At 39.1% G+C, this 20811-nt stretch overlaps 1 long non-coding RNA gene across 1 annotated transcript; it reads left to right on the top strand.

Annotated features, from left to right (window-relative positions):
• The first annotated feature begins 7614 nt into the window (after positions 1 to 7614).
• On the top strand, positions 7615 to 12918 carry LOC135932275 (uncharacterized). The gene is made up of 4 exons (XR_010573388.1): positions 7615 to 7721; positions 8689 to 8711; positions 10960 to 10974; positions 12424 to 12918. It is a non-coding gene; the product is annotated as an uncharacterized LOC135932275 (long non-coding RNA).
• The last annotated feature ends 7893 nt before the right edge of the window (positions 12919 to 20811 follow it).

The following is a 20811-nucleotide window of genomic DNA, read 5'->3' on the forward strand; positions in this document are numbered from 1 at the left end:
GTAATTATTTTTCGTAATTATTCAAAAAATAAAGATAATGGCATTTTTGCAGAAAGTTTTCTGTTGCTGAAAAACATACAAAAAAATTTTTGAATAAAAAATAAAATAAATAAATGATGAGGTGGTGCAGGACGCAAGTTCATCCACTAGGTACAGTTTGGCACTGTTTCACCTGCAAATCTCGTCTATAGGATGAGCAACTGTAAGAGCTTGTTACCATTGTAGGATTTTGCAGGCATAGATGAGGCTGAATAGAGCCTGGCTGGCAGTAGACTCTCCTCATGACTTAGTCCCTCCCACCAAAGATCTAAGGAGAGAGGATTTGAGACAACGTGTAGTTAGTAGAATCAGACATCCTTACCTCACATCCTCATTTTGATTGAGTGATTGATGACAATTGAATACACTGTGCAACAGGGCTACATCATAAATGATTTAGTTTTTTTAGTTTTTAGTTTTTTTAATTGTCCTCCTTTCCTCTGTGGTTTGTATATTCGACCTGTGTGCCTCTTTTATATGTTGAAATCACTTCTAACGGATACACCTGTGTGCCATCCAGTAGGCTTCTATTCATCACATACACTTTAGGAAGAAAGACATCTATCAACATGGCTTTCTGGGATCAGATTCTGGGTCAAAGACAGGAAGACAGGACACAGGAAGGCACATATTAGAGAAATTAAAAATGAATTATGTTTAGCTTGGGATGAGAAACAGAAATCCAACAGCTAGCTCTCCCAGGCTAACAAACACTGACTGTATGCAAAAGATGGATACAGTCTCTGTGATGTCACCTACTGGTTGTGTTGCGCTGTATTGCGTTGTGTTAGTTGGCTAACTCAATCCAGACATTTGTTGGTCAAAGTGGCCACACGTGTCTAGCAAACTGGTGATCTTTGGTGGTGGAGGAGGGAAAATATCCACAAAGGCCCAAACATTCTTTTAAAATATTAGTTTATTTTCACCCACTGTATATAAATCTGAAGAAAAGTTGTGTATTATTTTTACTACAGCAGTTCTCACAGTGAAATTCCAGGACTAACCAGCTTTCATTCAGGGTAAACCACCTGAAGTCAGACAATAGGCAAAAACAATTTCAAAGTATACTTATCTACTTACCTCGAATGGTTTATTAAGGATTCTTAATAAAAGAGTTTAACTTTGATTAACCTTCAGTTCTGACTCAGATTTCTGTGGAAACAAATTAACCCTTTTATGTTGTGTAGATTTGAGCTGGGGATCAGGGATATTTTAGGCAGTTTTCACCTCTCACTATGAACACTTGCTGTCAGCTGCACTCAGTGATAAGCTGGTTTAATGTTGTGACTCACTGTTGTAATGCCATGGCCATAAAGGCTGCCACAAGCAAAGTCAAAGGTTTCGCAAGGATTACAAAAAAATTGACAAAATGACATGTAGATGCAGGGTTTGTGTTCTTTGTTCCCCTTCAAATCTTAGTGTAACAGACGCATGCCAGAACCGACCACATATTCACACTTTCAAACCCTTACTATATTTATTTCCTTTATTGCTGTCTCTACAACTCACATCAGCTTTTCAGGTGCCAGCCACACATAAACATCAACAACAACAGCAGGACCCAGTTCATTTTTCTTAAATGCAGGTCAGGCGTAACTGCTGATGCCGCTCCGGAGTGTCAGCCTGCCTACAGTAGCGCCACAGACCATGCCCCGCCACACTTACTTTATTTCTTACTGTGTGTGTGTGTGTGTGTGTGTGTGTGTGTGTGTGTGTGTGTGTGTGTGTGTGTGTGTGTGTGTGTGTGTTTTTGTGTGACTTCCTGCTGATCATCTCCCCTCATCCTGTATATGGCTCAACCCCTCTTTAACGGTCTCACCATACACAAGCACAGGTGAGGTCATAAATGGCAGTAAGTCAAATATCCTCACTAAATAAGGACACCCAGAACATTACATGCAATGTCTGCAATTAAAAACTATAGCTAATTGCCTCCCACACCTAGATGTAGGCCGGGGAGGAGGATAGAAACCGAAGAATGTTAATTGATCATACAGTTTGAACCAAGGCTTACAAGTTTAAGTACAACAATGACAACTCTTGTCAAAATTAACCTAACAGTCCATCCTGTTTGTCGTTTTGTACTTAAATTTACAGTTATGCACCCCCTGTGTTTGACAGTTTCAGTGTAGGCTTCATTTATACACAGCTCCTGTCATGTCATTTAACTCATATTGTACACAGTTAATGTGTTAGCAGTTATCTTACTTCTCATTGATCTCACACACAGTAAATTGTATCCTTCAAGTAAACAATGAATGTCAACAATCAAAAACAGGAATTAACATTTCCAAAATCATATGCCACCACAGTCCAGACATCAACCAATCTATCCAGCCTTGTGGTGCATCTCCTCTTGGTGTGTACCAAGAGGAGATGCACATGTCTCTGCTAAGTGGTTAAGGTCTGCAGTGCTCCATAAATGTCTCAGTTGTATCCTTGTCCATCATTGTCCATGTGGCCAGAGTCCAAATGTATGTGGAGATGGGCATTCAAACACACCAGTTGGTTTCGTTGTTTGTCCATGTGGCTTTTAGTTATCTTCAAAGCTGTAGGCCTGGTCAACAGCCCCCTCACTGTGGGTTGGACCAGCACTTCCTTTTTATGGCCTTTGTCAACCCCCAAATCTTCTCACTTCAAGCATTCTTCCTGTGGGGGGAACAAAGCCACCTGGTGAATCATCTGCATTTACGACTCCTCTACTGTCCTTTCATCTCTGCAGACATTTTTTTGAAAAGGAAATTGGATCCAGTTGTTTTGTTTTTCTGCTGTTATGCTCTTCTCCCTCCTGTTGAGTCATGGCCACGCCCATGGCTCAAAATTTCAACCAGCTTGAACTGCCTTTCAACCACCTGAAACCTGTAGCCACACTATCATTACTGCCTGTAAGAAAAAATCTAAGTTAAAACAAACTTCCTAATTGCAAACAACTGTAGATCATAGTGCCACCTGACTTTCTTACAGCCTTTCTTCCCCTCTATATACTAAGTAATGATGTATTCAGCATCACAGAGACAAGTGTCAATGCAGTTTATTTCCAAATCATCAAAGCCACTCCCACATCCAGATCTGGCCCACACATGGGCCAGCACAAGGCCAGTTGCAGACACACTGGTGGTCCTGTGCTGGCCCATGTGTGGATTACCTCTGGCAAACCTGATCTGGGCCACCAAAGGGCCGTCATTCTTTGCAGTATGTGGGCCATGTGTAAGTTGTTTGCAGCCATGGGCCAGTTGCAGACACACTGCTGGCCCAGAACAGTTTCAGCTCTGGCTGACATCTGGCCCCAGATGTCAGCCTAATGTGTACCTCAATCAAGCCATGTAATAACAACATGTGCATAATAGTGCAAACGTAACATGGCGAAACTCTGTTCAGACAGTGAATTAATTTATTATTATGTAGGGCTTTTGTATTGTCCTAGATTGCTCAATACAACATTCATCTTGTTTCTCTAAACTGAATGCTCCCTAACTACATTCATACACACTCACGCTTGACATGTAGACTGGCGGAGCCAGGGATCGAACCACTAACCTTTCGATCCATAGGTGACCTGCTCTACCTCCTGAGCCACAGCCACCCAGTGGCAAACATGAGTAAACCCTCACTAGGTTTTGGATAAAGTGTACACTCACAAACCTGCATGTTGGTGTTGGTTACCATAGCAGTATAGTATTGCATATGGCATTTGGGTCTTCTAACTAAAGTAGGAAAATAGGAACATAAATAGTCCCACATCTTGTTGACATACACCCTGCCATGACACCAGTCAGTCAGAAGTGTCAGCTGGGTGCCGGATCCAGGCCAGACCTGTTTTCTGTGGACTTGGGCCACATAAACCAAACCACAATTGGGCCAGATATGGCATCCATTGCATGGACAGTGCCATCAATGCCAGGCCTGGCCCATATCTGGATGACATACGTCTTATCGTGCCAGAAGTCAGCCAGCAGTGCCGGCTTGATATCAGATGTGGGCCAGACCTGCTTGCTATGTGGGTTACTGTTGCCATAATCTGCCCCAAATCATGGATCATCCCATTAATGCATTTTTCTGTTTGTGTGTGTGATTTTGTGTACCTTTCTCTTTGCAGTGCTTCAGACACCTTCTCAATTTTCCCAATTAAAGCAGTTTTTTTCCTCAGATTCACTAACCCAAGTTTGATTTCACAGTGTTTCTTTTCAGCTGGGTGACAAACAGACCAGAGGTATAGAGTGATATATAAATATTTACAGGACATTAATGTAGAGTGATATAATTTATCTTATTCATCTAGTGTGCTAAGTTTGTGCCTACCTCTCTTTCACTTTCTTTTTCGTCTTCCCACTCACACACACACACACACACACAGATAAATAGGGTGGGCAAGTGTGTGCTGTCTGGTATTCATCTTTGTCTCCCTAGGTGCGCATAGCATCCGATCAAGAAAGCAACCAAATTCAAGTAAGTAGTCATTTAACTCAACGTCATTTGGCAACATCTATGTATTTATTTAATGTTTCATGTAAAATTATGATATTGGTACATTATATTTTTATTGACTGATTTGTTGCATCTTTTTTTCATATTAGACCGCTTTTCCTGAAGATGGCAGGTAGGAACACTTAATCTAAATATGTAATTGTCTCTGTCCTTTAAGGATATTTAGGAAAAACCTTTAATTTCATTTTATCTGAACTGAAAATGAAACTAGATCTCTTTAACGTTATATCAAATAACGTTTCTCTTTTCTTTCAGATAAGGAGGCTGAGGGTAAGAAAATGGATTGGCTAAAATGTTACAATAACTGTATTTTGTATGTAAGACTAAGGTCCAGATGAACGCAAAAATGTATGATGATTTTTAATTATTTTTCTGTCAAAAAGTTATAAGAGCAATATGAAAAATATGAGATTCAATTCATGGGATTTCTATTAAATCAGAATATTTGATCAGAAACATATGCCTGAAACTCATAGCCAGTGTTGTCTATGATGCAATAATGCATTTTATTACTAGGACTGTACTGTATATCACTTGAAAATGTTACAGCTGAAGAATAATTTAATTACTTATTTACAGTTGGGGAGTTTAATAATACAGCATTGGTGTATTATTGTTGTACCAGCATAATATCTACACGATGTACTCAAAGATTAAAAAAAAATTTAAGCTTTAAAATAAACTATATGTACAACATAGTGGAACAAAGTACCATGACATAGAAATACTGAAAGCATCCAATATTTTAAATGTACTTAAGCAAGAGTAATCCTCCTCCTCATTGCAGCCCAAGCAGTCCAGTTAACACGTAAAGAACTTGTGGAACCTGGACTACTGGGGAGTGTCAAAAACGTGAATCGGTCCGGAAATGCTTTTGCTGCTGGTACCTACGCGGGAGCTGACGCATTTGCAGATGGATTGGACAAGGCAGGATTGGATGCTGCTGCAGGAGCGTATGCTGCTGCGGGACTGGGCTGTGCACGTGCTGAATGGAGCGTTTTTGATGCCGAAGCCAAAGGGCCTAATGCCAGTGTAGGAGCAGGAGTTTCTCTGTCATCTGTGAGTGCCAAAGCCTTCGCCAGAGCAGAATTAGCCAGTGCTTCAGCCTCTGCAGGTCCAGTGAAAGCTGAACTCGCTCTGGCAGTAGATACAGGACTTGGGATCAGTCCCTCTGGAGTAGAGGCAAAGGTGCTGGGAACCGGCTTCTCTGTAGGTTCTGGTAAAATTGGTGTTTCTCTCTTTGGCACTGGGTTTGAAGTCAGTTTCTGGTAGATTGTACAAAATACAGATTTTCTAAACTATATTCTGCCCTTCATTACAACATTGAAACCACTTTTTTTAGCATTTGATCTCTGTCATATGCATAAAATGTTATAACATTTCAAATCATCCGTTAGAAATGTTTTTATGTAGTTTACGTTAATCTTTTTAATGTTTTATTTTATTGAGTGTGCATGATCAGATTTGATGACATGAGATGAGTGAGGTTTTTTACTGTTTTTTTTTTTTACTGTTTTTTTATTTGTTTATTTTTATTTGTGTGATTATTGGTTCATTGTTGTAACAAACTATTCAGCTGACTTTCTGCTATCCTCTCTGATTTCAGTTCACTTTATATGTAATGTGCATCAGTATATATCAGTGTAGAGAATAAATGACTATTTAAGCCCATCTTCCATTACTGTTGGTTCTTGTTGTGGTGGAAAACGATTCTGGAATTTACCATATTTTTCTGACTATAAGGCGATTATAAGATTATAAGGCGCATTAAACTTTATTCAACTCAGTCACAATAACATTCAACATTGTTTAGCTGTAACACATAAATTACAGAACAATACACTTTCAGTTCATTCCTCTTTCACAAATCCATCAAATTCTTCATCTTTAGTGTCTGAGATTAACAGTTGGGTGTTTTTTGGCATCAAGTGATCTCCAAGTGAACCAAAATGTGTCACTACAAAATATTCAGTCCTCTTACTAGCAAGATAAGTCTGGGCCAGGAGCAAAAAAGTAAATACAAGAAGAAGGTATTGTGTTCTGGACTATCAGAAAAGATAGAGAATTTACATTCCTTGAGTTGGCCCATACCAAACACGTCAGGTGCGAAAATACCCTTAAAATATTTAAAGTACATTAATATACAGTGAAATCATTTGTTATCTTATTCATTTAAACTTATTAGTAGCAATAGTCTGTTTTAGGCAAGGTGATCCACTTTGTTACAACTTTTTATTTGTTCTGTGTTTTTTTAGCTGAAGAAAACACAGGGATCGTAATTCCATACCCAGAGAAATTTACTTTCACTTTTCACTGCTGTTGTCTGTGTATGAGTTTGTGTGTGTTTTGGGGGATTACCTCTAAAACCACCTAACGGTTCTTTACAGCTTTTGTTTGTTTTTGTTTTCACTTTTTCTTTCTGTTTACTTTGTTAAAACACAAATAATATCCAGTGCTTCATGGTACCTTAATCAAGTTTACAGAAATCACATCGTGTGGTGCGGTATACTAATACAGCTTGTCGCAGAGCTTTACTCTGTGACAAGATGTTTCTAATTTAAAATATATTGCACAAATGCAAGATATTTGTTAAACATGGACATTGAAGCACATAACCTGGTCAAAAGTGATTCCAAGATTCTTCATCACCAAGGTAATATCATCCAGAGTAAGTCTGGTTAGACACCACGAGTTACCAGAATTATAACCATTAAAATTTCACTATTTATTTGAATGTTATGAAACTTTAATAAGGACAAAGCTGTTTTGTAAATTTATTAATAAAATGTATTGATCAGAAAAAAACAAACACATGCACCTTCCATCTACTAAACCAATTCAAGCTATTTAAATAAAAAGACGACTGCTAAACATGAAGTAAAAAAAACACCTTCAGCTGAAGGATGTTGTTAATTCTCACCTACTGTACAGATGCCTAAGAAAACTTTTCTAAGTTCCTTTTCTTGCTTTCTCTTTGATAGGTTTATGACTCAAAATTTAACAGAAAGCCAACTGCCACTAGCTCAAATTACTGACACACCCTTTTCCTGTTGGGTGTCTTATTATCTTTTTCACATCTTCTAGCTATCTTTCAGTCTTATTTGATCCTTTTATCTTTCTGATCGTTATTCCTCTTAGCCACAGTGGACACACCATAGGAGCATTTCTTATAACCCAAGCAAATTCAAGTAATTGAAGTAAGTAAACATGGGATTATTTAAATATGGGATTTGGGTAGATGCATTAATTGCCAGGGTGCTGAGACGTTGACCCAGCATTTTGAGTGTTTTTTTGTATTTTTGATTTCTTTTTGCTGTTTGGGGAAAATGTTTAAGATCTAGTGTTTACAGTTAGTATGGAGTTCAGTCCTGGTTAGGTTTTAAGTGTAGTTAGTCTTATGATCTGTGTTTTCTTGTTGATCTGTCGTTCCCTGTTTCCTGTATGAATCTTTCATGTCCTCTGCTTATGTCTCCTAAGTTATGCCTGTGTCTCCCTCTGTCTAAAAACTATGTAAACTCTGTCCGTTTACATTTTCCCCTCATGTTATTACTCCGTGTCTCCCCTGTCAATATTTTGCTTCATTTAAGTTATACGAAGCCCTCCATGTGTGTCTCCCCCATTGTTGTGTGATTTAGCCTGTGCCTTAGTGTTTCCTGTTTTACTTTGATTTTGTGCTTGTGTGCTTATATTTTGTCTGTCCTTTGTCAGGTTTTCTGGGTCTCTCGTTTCATGGTCCAGTTCCCTCGTCCGGGTTTCCCTGTGCTTTGTGTTTTAGTTTTGCTTTAGTTTTCCCAGTTTAGTCAGTTAGTCTGGTCTCGGTTTCATGTTTTTCCTTTATTTTACCATACCAGCCTCAATAATCGGCTCGCTTTCTGTTCAACTTCACTCAAGCCTCAAGTGTCTGCATTTGGTTCCTCCTCCTCTCGCCACAAAATGTGCTGTTGCAGAGCGTGACATTAATGTTACAATACATATATAATAGTGTGTTATGTTTTAGTACATCATATTGACTGAATTGTTGCATGAATAATGAAGATCCCAGAATAATAAAGCTTTATATTACTTTAAAATGCCTGTAGAAAATTAATGAATTAATCATTCAATATTTAACTGAATATTTAATTTCCTGCACCAGTTTAACCAGCTTTTGGCATTTTCTTTCAGAGTAAAACACCTGAAAGTTAAAGGTAAGCAAGCATCATCTAAAAGAGTAATTCTCAATCTGTCAGTCTAATTTTTTTAAAGCTAAATTGACTGATAGTGAAACTTTTTATACAACTCTCTTTTTATATATACTGTATATAAAGCATTTTATGTTTTTGTTGAAATATAATTTAGAGACAGATTTACTAAACCAGGCAATATAGTTTTTGACCACAATAGCACTGATAGGTGTGGTTATTTTTGCATGTTTTCAGGTCATACATGTGTACATTAAATGCAGGCCTATGGTGGCAATGAGGCAAACAGACTCACTATAATGGAAACGGGCTTGAGTAATTGACAGGCTCCAATGTAGGACTTTAAACTGTGCAATAATATACGAAGAAAACTTCATTGGATAAAACGAACTAGAAATGTCTCATTGAAAAAGGTTTATTTCTGTGCTGGCGGTGTGATTGATGATGTTAACTGTCCACCACAATTTTTTTTTTTTTTTTGCTTAGTTACAAAAGGAAAAGTTGCTGGTGACCAAGGATGTTATAAAGCACATTCCAGGCTCCTCCTGTGCCAAAAATGATTAAGCTAGGTGTCTGACATGTAGTTAGGTCCATAAATATCTGGACAGAAACAACTTTTCTGTGCATTACCACAATGAATTTTAAATGGAACAACTCAGATGAAGTTAAAGTGCAGACTTTCAGCTTTAATTCAGTGGGTTGAATAAAAAGATTGCTTAACAATTAGATGAACTAAAGCATTTTTAACACACTCCCTTCATTTCGGGGGTTTAAAAGTTGTTGGACAAATGAAATAACTGAAAATATAATGTTCATTTAGAATACTTGCTTGAAAACCCTTTGCTGCAATGACAGCCTGAAGTCTTGAGCTAATGGAAATCACCACATGCTGGGTTTCCCCCTTTTTCATGCTCTGGCAGGTTTTTACTGCAGCGGCTTTCAGTTACTGTTTGCTTGTGGGACTGTCTGTCCAAACATAACACTTCAACAAGTGAAATGCATCCTCATTTGCATTAAGATCAGGTTACTGACTTGGCCAATCAAGAATACTCAACTTCTTTGCTTTAATAAAGTCCTGGCTTACTTTGGCTGTATGTTTTTGGGTCATTGTTCAGCTATATTATGAAATGCCACCCTATTAATTTGACTGCTGGATTTGAGCAGACAGTATGTTTCTGAACACCTCAGAGTTCATTCAGCTGTTTCTGTCCTGCGTCACATCATCAATAAACACAAGTGTCCCAGTGTCACTGGCAGCCATGCACGAGCTGATTTACTGATAATGTGGTATGTTCCGCTCTTCAGCTGTTTCATGCGTTCTCTATACTTTTTTCTTGCCATCATTCTGGTAGAGATTGATGTTGGTTTCATTTGTTCAAATAATATTTTTCAAGAACTGTGCTGACCTTTTTATCTGCTTGTTTTTTTGGTTTTTTTTAGCAGAGTCCAATCTAGCCTTTCTGTTCTTGAGGCTTATAAGTAGCTTGCACTTTACAGTGAACCCTCTGCATTTACTTTCATAGTCTTCTCTTTATGGAAGACATGGATATCAATACACCTACCTCCTGAAGAGTGTTGTTTTCATTTCTCTTCACCATGATTCTGCGATCATCCACCAGCGTTATCTATGGTGGACGTCCAGGTCTTTTTGCCTTCCTGAGTTCATCAGTGTTTTCTTTCTTTCTTTCTTAGGATGAACCAAACTGTAGATTTTGCCACTCCTACTACTGTAGCAGTTTTTCTAATGGGTTTTGTTCTGTTTCTACATCTTAAAGATGGCTAGTTTCACCTGCATGGAGAGCTCCTTTGACCACATGTTGCCTGTTCACAGCAAAATCTTCCAAATGCAAGCACCATAACTCAAATGAACTCCAGGCCTTTTATTTGCTTAACTGATAATGACATAACGCCCACACCTTCCCTTGAAATAGCCTTTTAGTCAATTGTCCAATTTCTTTTAGTCCCTTTAAAAGGAGGGTTGCACATGTTAAGGAGCTGAAACTACTAAACCCTGAGAGTCTTCACATTCTGTCCCTGTCCAACTATATTTGCAATATGTTTCAGTAAACAGGTAAGAAAACAAAATTTGTGTCAGAGTGGTAATATATATATATATATATATGGACCTGACCGTATTTACATATAAATTCGTTGGGATTGTTTGAAGTTAAATCAGGCAAAGCATGAATCTGACAAGCTTTTGTAATTTTGAAAAATAAAATATTTAAGCTAATGAAATTTCTCTTTTTTTCAGATATGGAGGTTGAGGGTAAGTAATGTAATGTGGCAGTGCAACAGCCATTTTTAGAATATCTTATAAAAATAAAATAGTGATAAGGTTGAGGGTGAGGAGGAAGAGAAGAGAGAAAATAGGACTAGAGAGACACAAGAAGAAAACACAAAGTACAGAAGCTGTTTCAGAGGAGTACAAGTTACATGTATAACGTGTACAAGGTATAATTACATTAATTATACCCATACAAAAATAGTACTTCAATGAAATACTTAAGTAAATAACCTACTAGAGTACTTAATTTATTATTATTATTATTATTATTATTATTATTATTATCATTTTATTATTATTATTTTTTTTTTAATTAATATTAATATGGGTTAGCACAGTGGCGCTGTTGCCTCACAGCAAGAAGGTCGTGAGTTTGACTCCACCAACGGGGTCTTTCTGTGTGGAGTTTTCCTCCCACAGTCTAAAGACATGGAGTTAGTGGGGTTAGGTTAGACAGGTGCAGGGCCATGCAGAGATGTTTGAAGGGTCGGGTGCTCAAAGTTGAAAAGGGGCACATAGAACCAGGCTGAATAACAACAACCAACGACACGAAATACCATCATGTGGTGGCCTTGCTGGATCCGCTGTCCACTCGTCGTGTGATGACCCTCATCCGGGATACCCCCAGCCAAGGGAACATCCAATCAATGAGTCGGTGGCCCCCGGGAGATTTGGTGGGGACGCGGGAGATGCCATCGGATGCCGAAGCTCCTAGTAGCCGGGAGAATGTGATCCGGTTCTTCTGCGAGTGAGTGGTAATCCTTCGCGGCCAGCAGCAGGAAGTTGGCAAGGCCAGCAGGCATTGGAGCCTGCAACTGTCGAAGGAAGAGGTGAGTGAAGAGGAATCCGCCTTTATCCATTCCTGGCAAGGACAGCGTGCTCTCCATGAACTCAAGAGCGGTACCATCACCCAGGCCTGAGAGAGAGAGGAGTTTCTCGGTCCGCTCTGCGTCGGAGAGGGAGTAGCACCGCAGCAGTGCCTTCAGAGCGGTGTCTTTACCTTGGGTGGGGGGATCCCGGAGGAGGGTCATCACACGGCAGGTGGACAGTGGATCCAGCAAGGCCACCACATGATGGTATTTCGTGTCATCGGCTGAAACACCCCAAAGAGCAAACTGAGATTTGACTTGCACAAACCGCAAAGGAGGGTCGTGAAGCCAAAAATCTGGCCGCTTAACCGCCACAGCAAAAATTAAAACGTACAGCCCTGCTATCACTTCCAGCATAAATGAAGACAGAAAACTAAACAGCAGTGACGTTTGTAGGGTTACTGAAGTTGGACTAGCTGGTATATAATGATGTGCTATGTGGTGGCTAGCTACACAGCTATGGTTAGCATAACATAAACACAGTGCTGCCAGTGTCCAGCAGCCTGTCAGTTGGGTTATTTGGCAGACTGGAGGTGATCGACACCTTTCTCTTTTCTTGCAGCACATGCAGTTCAGCAAGCAGGTGGAGAAATTACTACTGATTGGGCCGGGTTAGTGGGGATGATCGACACCTTTGATCGGCCCGGTAAAGCTTTTGCTGCTGGTACCTACGCAGGAGCAGATGCATTTGCAGATGGATTTGAGGACAAACCTGGAAAGCGTGTTCCAAAGGCAGGAGTGTTTGCTGCTGCAGGAGTGGGCTACGCTCGTGCTGAATGGAGCGTTTTTGACGCGGAAGCCAAAGGTCCAAATGCCAGTGCAGGAGCCGGAGCTTCTCTATCTTCTCTCAGTGCACGAGCTTTTGCCAGAGCAGAAGTAGCCAGTGCTTCAGCCTCTGCTGGTCCATTGAAAGCTAAAGTCGGCCTGGCAGTAGATACAGGAGTGGGAATTGGTGCCAGGGGTCTAGAAGCACAAGTTCTAGGAACTGGTTTCACTATTGGTCCTACACTGAGGATTTCCCTGTTAGGCAACGGTTTTGAACTTAACCTTGTATAGATGTCGGCTTTATACTAAGAAACTGTCATGTTTTTATGGTTTCTTGGTGACACTGATTACTAACTAATAAATAAATAGAATAACTATTTATTCATTGATTGAGTGATTGATTAAGTGATGACACTGTGCAAGAGAGAAACATTATTTTGTTTAATTAATTGTCCTCCTTTCCTCAATGTTTTGCATATTCAACCTGTATTCCTCTTTTATATGTTGAAATCACTTCTAACGGATACACCTGTGTGTCATCTGACAGGAGTCTCTTTGCCACATACAACCTGATCAGAAGGTTGGTGGATTGATCCCTTGCTGCTCTAGTCTCCATGCAACTTGGGCAATATACTAACCCCAAGTTGCTCTCCGTGCATACATTGAGTATGAATTACTGTGATTAGTAGCTAATAAGCCCTTAAGTATAGAAGAAAGTGCTTGGATGAATGGGTGTGAATGAAAGAGGTATACATGTATAAAGTGCTTTGAGTGCTCTGGGAGAGAAGAAAAGTGCTACGTACGAATCAGTCCATTTACCCCCTTCCCCCTCTCCTCTTCATTTGTCTTAGACCAATAGTTAACAATAATCCTGGACCAAGATTATTGTTACCCTAGACCCAGATCAATCCAGTATGGAAATTGTATTTTTGATGATCTGCATGTTTGATTTGGTGAATGCTGTTTTAATGCTGGACACCGTTCCTCATGCAACCGTCTACATATATACAGGCTTGGGACCAGCCTAGTGTGACCTTAAAACTCATTACAGTTGAAGAAACTTTTGTCGCGGGGTCCTGAAGAAATGCAAGCGTATTCAGGAAGCGTTCAGTGTGGATAGTTTATTCTGCCGGCATCCCAGGTGCACAAAAGATCATTTACAAAGAAAATGAACAACTAACTTAATTCAAAACAAAACAAACATCTATATACAAAACACAAGCGGCTGAGCCAGTCTTCAAGTTACCCTCACTGTAACATCTCACAGAAAGCCCAGGTAGGCCCTGACGGCCTCCCTTTATATCCCATTGCCCCTCCCACTAGGCATAATAGTCATCCCTTTATCATTTCTTTCCCCAAAACGCTCATTTTTCCTCAGCTTATTTTCAGCTGTATTCCTACAATACATATATGTATACACAAATTTATGGCCACTTCCAGACAGCCTAAAGTGTTTCACAGTAACAAAAAACACCACAAACAAAAATAATGCAGTTCACGTGACCTTTCCAAGCCCGTGCGAACCCACTATTTGAACCCCGGAACACCATGCCATTATGGCATTATTTTTGTGCCACTATTCTGAGCGCACGTAAAAAAAAATTGAGCGCACATAAAAAAAATTGCAGGTGCAAGTGTTGCATTTTGAGGAGAAATTTATTTTGAGCGAAGAAAAGCTAAATTTGAGTGAACAAAATTCATTGCTGCGTGCAAAAAATGTATTTCAGTGTTTGCTATTATCCACACACACACACACACACTAGCAGCCCCTCTCGCTCAGTTTTTGCATTTACGTGTGCTCGCAATGTGTTGCTTGCGCTCTCAACATTTCTGCCCGTGTGCATCAACTCTTTCTCTACACCGTTATATTTGTGCCACAAAACCAGCCAATCACAGACTTGGATGCAAAAAAATCTGATTGGCTGTTTTGATCTCCATTCAGCTCGAAATGACGAAATGCAATATCCCAGAATCCATTTTGTCCCAAAACTTAATCGAGGCAGTGGCGGAGGAACACAGAGTGGCGGAGTTTGAAATATTACTCTTTCTGGGTCACAAAATTAACTTTGAAGATATTTTCATGCGAGAATGGTGCTGTGTAAACTTCTAATATCTGCTCGATTTATCATGACATCACATATTTGCATAAGTGCTCTAAACGTTTTTGGAGATGCCTGTTACCCACCAGCTGACCGGGTGGTCACTCGGGTTAAACATAATATATAAGCCTGAACTGACAAAAAATCACTGACTACACCACCAGGTATTATAGGAAAAACCATAAAGCCTTTGAACTAAAACAAGCTGACCACCAGCTGACCGGGAAGTCAAGGCTCGATAGAGCGGGCAAGCACAGCTAACTCCTGGCGTATGGTTTTCAACCCCCCTGCGGTATTTTGCTACTCAGGTTAAACACGATATATATAGTTAGTTATGGCTACGATTGAAAATACCCCCCACACCCCACCCCTAATGGTTGCACCTCCCGAAAACTTTTGTCTGGGCTCTTATCTCATTTTTTATTTGAAACAATCAACAAAGAATTTCACACATTTCACATATTTTTATAAGGCTTTTAAGGCTGTGGTGTTAATTTTTAAGTAACATGAGCCCAGCGACAGCAGCAACGCTAGGCTAACACTAACTAGCTAGCAAGATTATAAACCTGGTGCTAAACTAAGAGAAGCCACAAAATCAGTTTAAATAAGAGTAAACATTTACTCACCAAGTCAGTGTATCAGGTAAAGATCCACAGCAATGACAACAATAATCTCTTGAGCTGAAGCTTCTCCAGGTTTGCTCAACATATTCCAGAAAAAAAATGCTGGCACTGGGAACATGCGGACTGGTCTGTGCTAGGGAGGAGGACGGTAGTGACGTGGCATTTTCAAAACACATCTTTCATCCTTCCGCACTGACAAGCAACATTTCCAGTTTACTTAGTTTTTCTAAGTTAAGAAAACTCAAATAAATTGAGCTGATCAGCATTTTTGCATAAAAAGTACTGGTAACTTACTTAAATTGAGTTCTAATAACAAATTGATAAAGACTGAGTTCAGCCTACTTAATATTTTTAATTAAACACAATATTACATTTTACAGTGTAGGTTAATTGGTAATTCTAAATTACCTGAATGCTAATGGTTGTTTGTCTCTATGTGATAGGCTGGTAAGCTGACCAGGGTGTACCCTGCTGCTTACCCTATCACTTCTGGGTTATGCCCCTGCAACCCAGATAAAGATAGGAGGACGGTAATCATTGTAGATCCATTCAATTCTTATGTCAACCAGACTCTAGACTTTGTTGAATATTATGTAATATGAAGACAACATGTAGTATTTAAGTGACCAAGCAACATCATTCAAGCAGTGTTGGGCAAGTTACTTTGAAAAAGTAATTAATTATAGTTACTAGTTACTTCTTCAAAAAAGTAACTGAGTTAGTAACTGAGTTATAATATTCTAAAAGTAATTAATTACTTGAAAAGTAACTATTGCATTACTTTAAATAAATGTTTAACCCTCTGGGGTCCAGGGTATAACTGGCCATTTTAACTACTTTTGATTTTCCCTCCACATTTCACCTTTAAAAACTATTTACTTTGCCTTGTTTGGTATCATTCTTTTCAGCACAACCTCACGTGTCTGAATTTACAGTTATGTTTTCATTTTGACATACTGTATTAACACAATTGATCTAAAATCAGACAAAAAAAACATTAAATCAGAGTAGAAAAAGTTATATTTTTTAATGTAACAACCACAAACATGTTTAATGAATCATATTTCATAACTTCAAATGCAAATATAAATTGTCAATTTTAAAATTCTATGCACAAGTTTTTCAAACAACAAAGTTATTTGCAGCCATTTACCTTTTACCCCTTTTTTAAATAACCATTTCAAACTATTTACAGAACAATCAGCTGTTCTGCATCAATAAGATGCCACACAAATTATTTGTGCCACTCCAAATATTTCTGTCCACTATAAAGGAGAACATCACAGCCTGATACCTGCAGGTCTGACAGCAGCAGGTGTATCACTCCTGTTTCTACCTGGAGACAGCAGTCATCTCATTGTTCTGACACACAACACAAAACTATACACAACACTACACACTAACTACACAAGACAACACATTAACAACACACTCCAAACATGCTAAATGTCACAAATCTCTCTCTCTCTCTCTCGCCGTCACTCCTAAAACTTCCCCTGTTTTTTTGTTTTTTGGGGGGTTTTTTTTGCTCATAAGCAGAGAGTGTTTGCTAGCCTGACGAAACTATTGAGGAAAAAACGCCGCGTATATATTGTTTATCATGACTCTGGTTTTACGTGGCCTATCAGCACAATTTATAAACTGGTATATATCACCTTGTTGCTTTGTCTTTAAGTGGTCATGTGATTAGCTTACCACGACTACTTTATCTTCTGCTTCAGTCAAACAGCAGCACTCATGCGATTGTTTTGCCCCCTGAGCTCCAGGTGTTGTGCTAGACAGTGATCGTGATTGCCGTCCGCGGGAGCGCGCAGCTGCTTAAAGCTGTAGCGTCCAGATTACTTACAGCTACTTCCGTGCAACTGATATAAGATGCGGTAAGCTGAACACAGCTTCAACCGTCTGTTTGTTGAAAAATAGTAACAGACCGCGTTTTCTTGTTAGTAACTGTAACGGCGTTGTAACGATAGGAATAGTAATTAGTTAGATTACTCGTACTCTGATACAGTCTACACTCCATATCCAGTGGTCTGGTATACATTTGTATTGACTTGCAGGTTATTGGTTTAACAGTGAAACGGACTCAGAGAAGACGACAAATGATGTTTGTTTTTTTTATCTGTATGTAATTAATAACTTGCTGTATTAATTTGCAACAGCAGTTCCTCGCAGAGAAAGTCCAGAGCTAACTGCCTCCACTACTGACAGTTTCTTTCAGAGTAAACGACCTAAAGATGCATGTATTAATCACATATTTAATCATATCACATTAGTTATAGTAATATCACTTTCTCACTTTACTATAGTAAGAGCACTCCTGTCACCAGTTTACATGCATGTGGAATGTTAACACAGTGAGGCCATTGTAATGGAGACGTTAAACAGATAGTGAGACTCCTTCTGCTTATCAGGGATGTAAATCCTTAGGTGATGGCCACTCAGAAAACAAGGTCATAATTCTCTCTGTGAGGGAGAAGGTATAGCCCTCCCGTGAGAGGGGCCAACATGTGAGTTTGTGGAATGTTCTTTGTCTGTGTCTCTGTGTATAAGATGTAAAGGCGGTGGCCACAATTCAGAGATGGTCCTGGTGTTTCACTGGGATGCTCTCTCCACATTGCAATGTGTTTATTAAACCCACTTCAAATCAAGCTCACTGGGTGTGTTGCAGGTTATTGTTAAACTTTCCACAACACCAGGCAGGCAAGCACCATCTAAACGTGTATTTTCCTGCTAGCTTTAAAGAAATATGGTCGAGGATTTTCCAGGAAACAGGTGGTCTTTGATTAACTGTCACTCAAACAAAACCTGCAGGCATGTTTAAGTGCCTTATAGAGTTTAAAAGCTACATAGGTCCTAAAATATATATACCACACATAATAATAATTGCACCCTGTCATGTTTCACATTTCATTGGTCTTTTGTAAACTATCTCAATCACCACACAAATTAAGTTCCAGTACACACAAACACGTACTGGGAAAAAAGAGCAGAGCAGCCTGAGATTGTTTCTGCTCCAAGTGTTCAAGTATTTCAAAGTTAAAATCACTTTTTTTTCTCCAGGACATATCCAAACAAGAAGCGGCTCAGGCTCGGAGAAGGAATGTGGAAATAAAAGGAAAATAACCACGAATTTTGGAGGTAGGTTTCTAATGGAATTTGAAGGGTGTAATTTAACCAACGCTGTCAATTTCTCTCAAAACTGAAGAAGGACTTTAGGTGTTTATAAAACACATTTCTAGCAGAAAACCTTGAAGATAAGCAATCATTGCAATGTGAGCTTGTAGAGAAGAGTACTCTGCTTCCTGTAATGGAGTAATTTCAAGTTAAACAAGTTTGGCATGATTAAGAAGAAAAATTCTACATGATTGAGGTCCTTTTTTCTTTCAAATCCAGATGCTGGGGGTAAGTTGTTGTTGTTGTTTTTGTCAAATTATTTGTGGGTGCAAAAGTAAAGAAAACTGAGTGGGTCTTTTTACACATTAAGTGATGACTTGAAATAATTGAATGTATTTTTTTATAGTTATGTTGCATATTTGCATTAACAATCATGAAGTGTAACACCTTTGCATTCACGACACTCTTACTATAACATCATAACATCATTCTTGTATAATTACAGAATTTTCCATCCTATTTAAATGATACTCTATGAATAACTCACACTGTAACACTGTCTTCTATATCCAGTTTTGGTCAGAAGTTTACGTACACTCATCATGGGCATTAATGACCGGGCAATTTGAGGGTTTGGGTGATAAACAACAGTTCAAATGACATATCTTTAATGATTACAAAAACTGATGATTTCCTGTTATTTCCCTCACCACTGTAAATAAACGCACTGTTCGCACACTCACTTCCCCACGGTTTGCACTACCAAACCGTGACGACTATTGCATTCTGTTTAATAGAACCTCCACCCTCCTGGTCTGCTATTTATTCCTCTGTCCCTCAGCGCTTGCAGCAAAGGCGTGCAAACATTTCCCAAGCAACAACCCAAGCGACATTATTCGAGTAAGTAATCATGGGATAATATGCGATTATAATTTGATTATCTGATTCTTTAATTGACCTGTTCTTGCAAGTTATTGTTTTAATCAGGAAACTTAAAATGTATTCACAGAAGATTTATCTGTGTGTAACTGATATTTTTCTATATTGATTTTTTACAGCAGCTCTCCCAGTTTCTTTAACAATAACCGGCCAAAAGATGCCAGGTAGGCAAACCGTTTCCAGGCTTTTCCAGGAAACAGATTAACTTATTAACTTTAATTAACTCTCACTTTGTTCTGAAAAACAAATCAAAACAATGAAAAAAGAAACTGCATGTTTAAGCGCCTCTTAGTGTTTAAATGTTTATATGTGCAAGTATTTCAGTCACTTAAGTCACTTTTTTTCCAGGACATATCCAAACAAGAAGCAGCTCAGGCTGGGAGAAAGAATGTGGAAATAAAGGGGCGATAACAGCAAATGTGGGAGGTAGGTTTCACACACAGGCTTCTAACATAATTTTAAGGGTGTAATTTAACCAAAGCTATGAGTACGGGTGATGGTTTATAATAGAACTGTGACAGATGTCTAGCAGAAAAACTTGAAGCAAAACATAAAATATGATAATGTTGGTTTGTAGGATACTCTGCTTTCCTCTTGAATGCAGTGCACTTACTGTCAGCTGCATACAGTGATAAGTTATTTTGACTTAAACATGATTAATGTGATTTAGACAAAACTTGTCTACATAACATTTTTCTTTTTTTTCAATTGCAGATGCTGGTGGTAAGTTGTGTGTGTGTGTGTGTGTGTGTGTGTGCGTGTGCGTGTGTGTGTGTGCGTGTGTATGAGAGAGAGAGAGAATACAATACTGATATTTATTGATAAAAAAACAATATTGATATTTTCATGTGACATATTTGTCTTTCATATTTGTGAGGTTTAACACCTTTGCATTAACAACAGTGTTTGTTAGTCCATCATTAAGCATAATTCTTGTTTTAGTACATTTTTAAATCCCGTTTCTATAATATTGTAGGAATAACCACTGCTATAACATTGTCTTCTATGTATCTCAGATTGCACTTCTCCTTACTTACAGCCCATGCAGTTATGCGAGCAGGTGGAGGCATTACTGCTAATGCAGCTGGAGCACTTGAGATGATCGATACCTTTGATCGGCCTGGCAGAGCTTTTACTGAGGAAACTTTTGCTCGGGCTGGAACATTTGCAGATGCCTTTGAGGACAAACCAGGGAAGCGTCTTCCCAAAGCCGGAGCGTATGCTGAAGCGGGAGTGGGGCACACCCGTGCTGAATGGAGTGTTTTTGACGCAGAGGCCAAAGGACCCAATGCCAGCGCAGGAGCTGGAGCCTCTGTGGCCTCTGGTGCCCAAACCTTTGCCAGAGCAGAAATAGCCAGTGCTTCAGCCTCTGCTGGTCCAGTCAAAGCTACAGTTGGTCTGGGATTAGAC

Source organism: Pelmatolapia mariae, linkage group LG20 (assembly GCF_036321145.2).
Source record: "Pelmatolapia mariae isolate MD_Pm_ZW linkage group LG20, Pm_UMD_F_2, whole genome shotgun sequence".
Taxonomy (NCBI): Eukaryota; Metazoa; Chordata; class Actinopteri; order Cichliformes; family Cichlidae; genus Pelmatolapia; species Pelmatolapia mariae.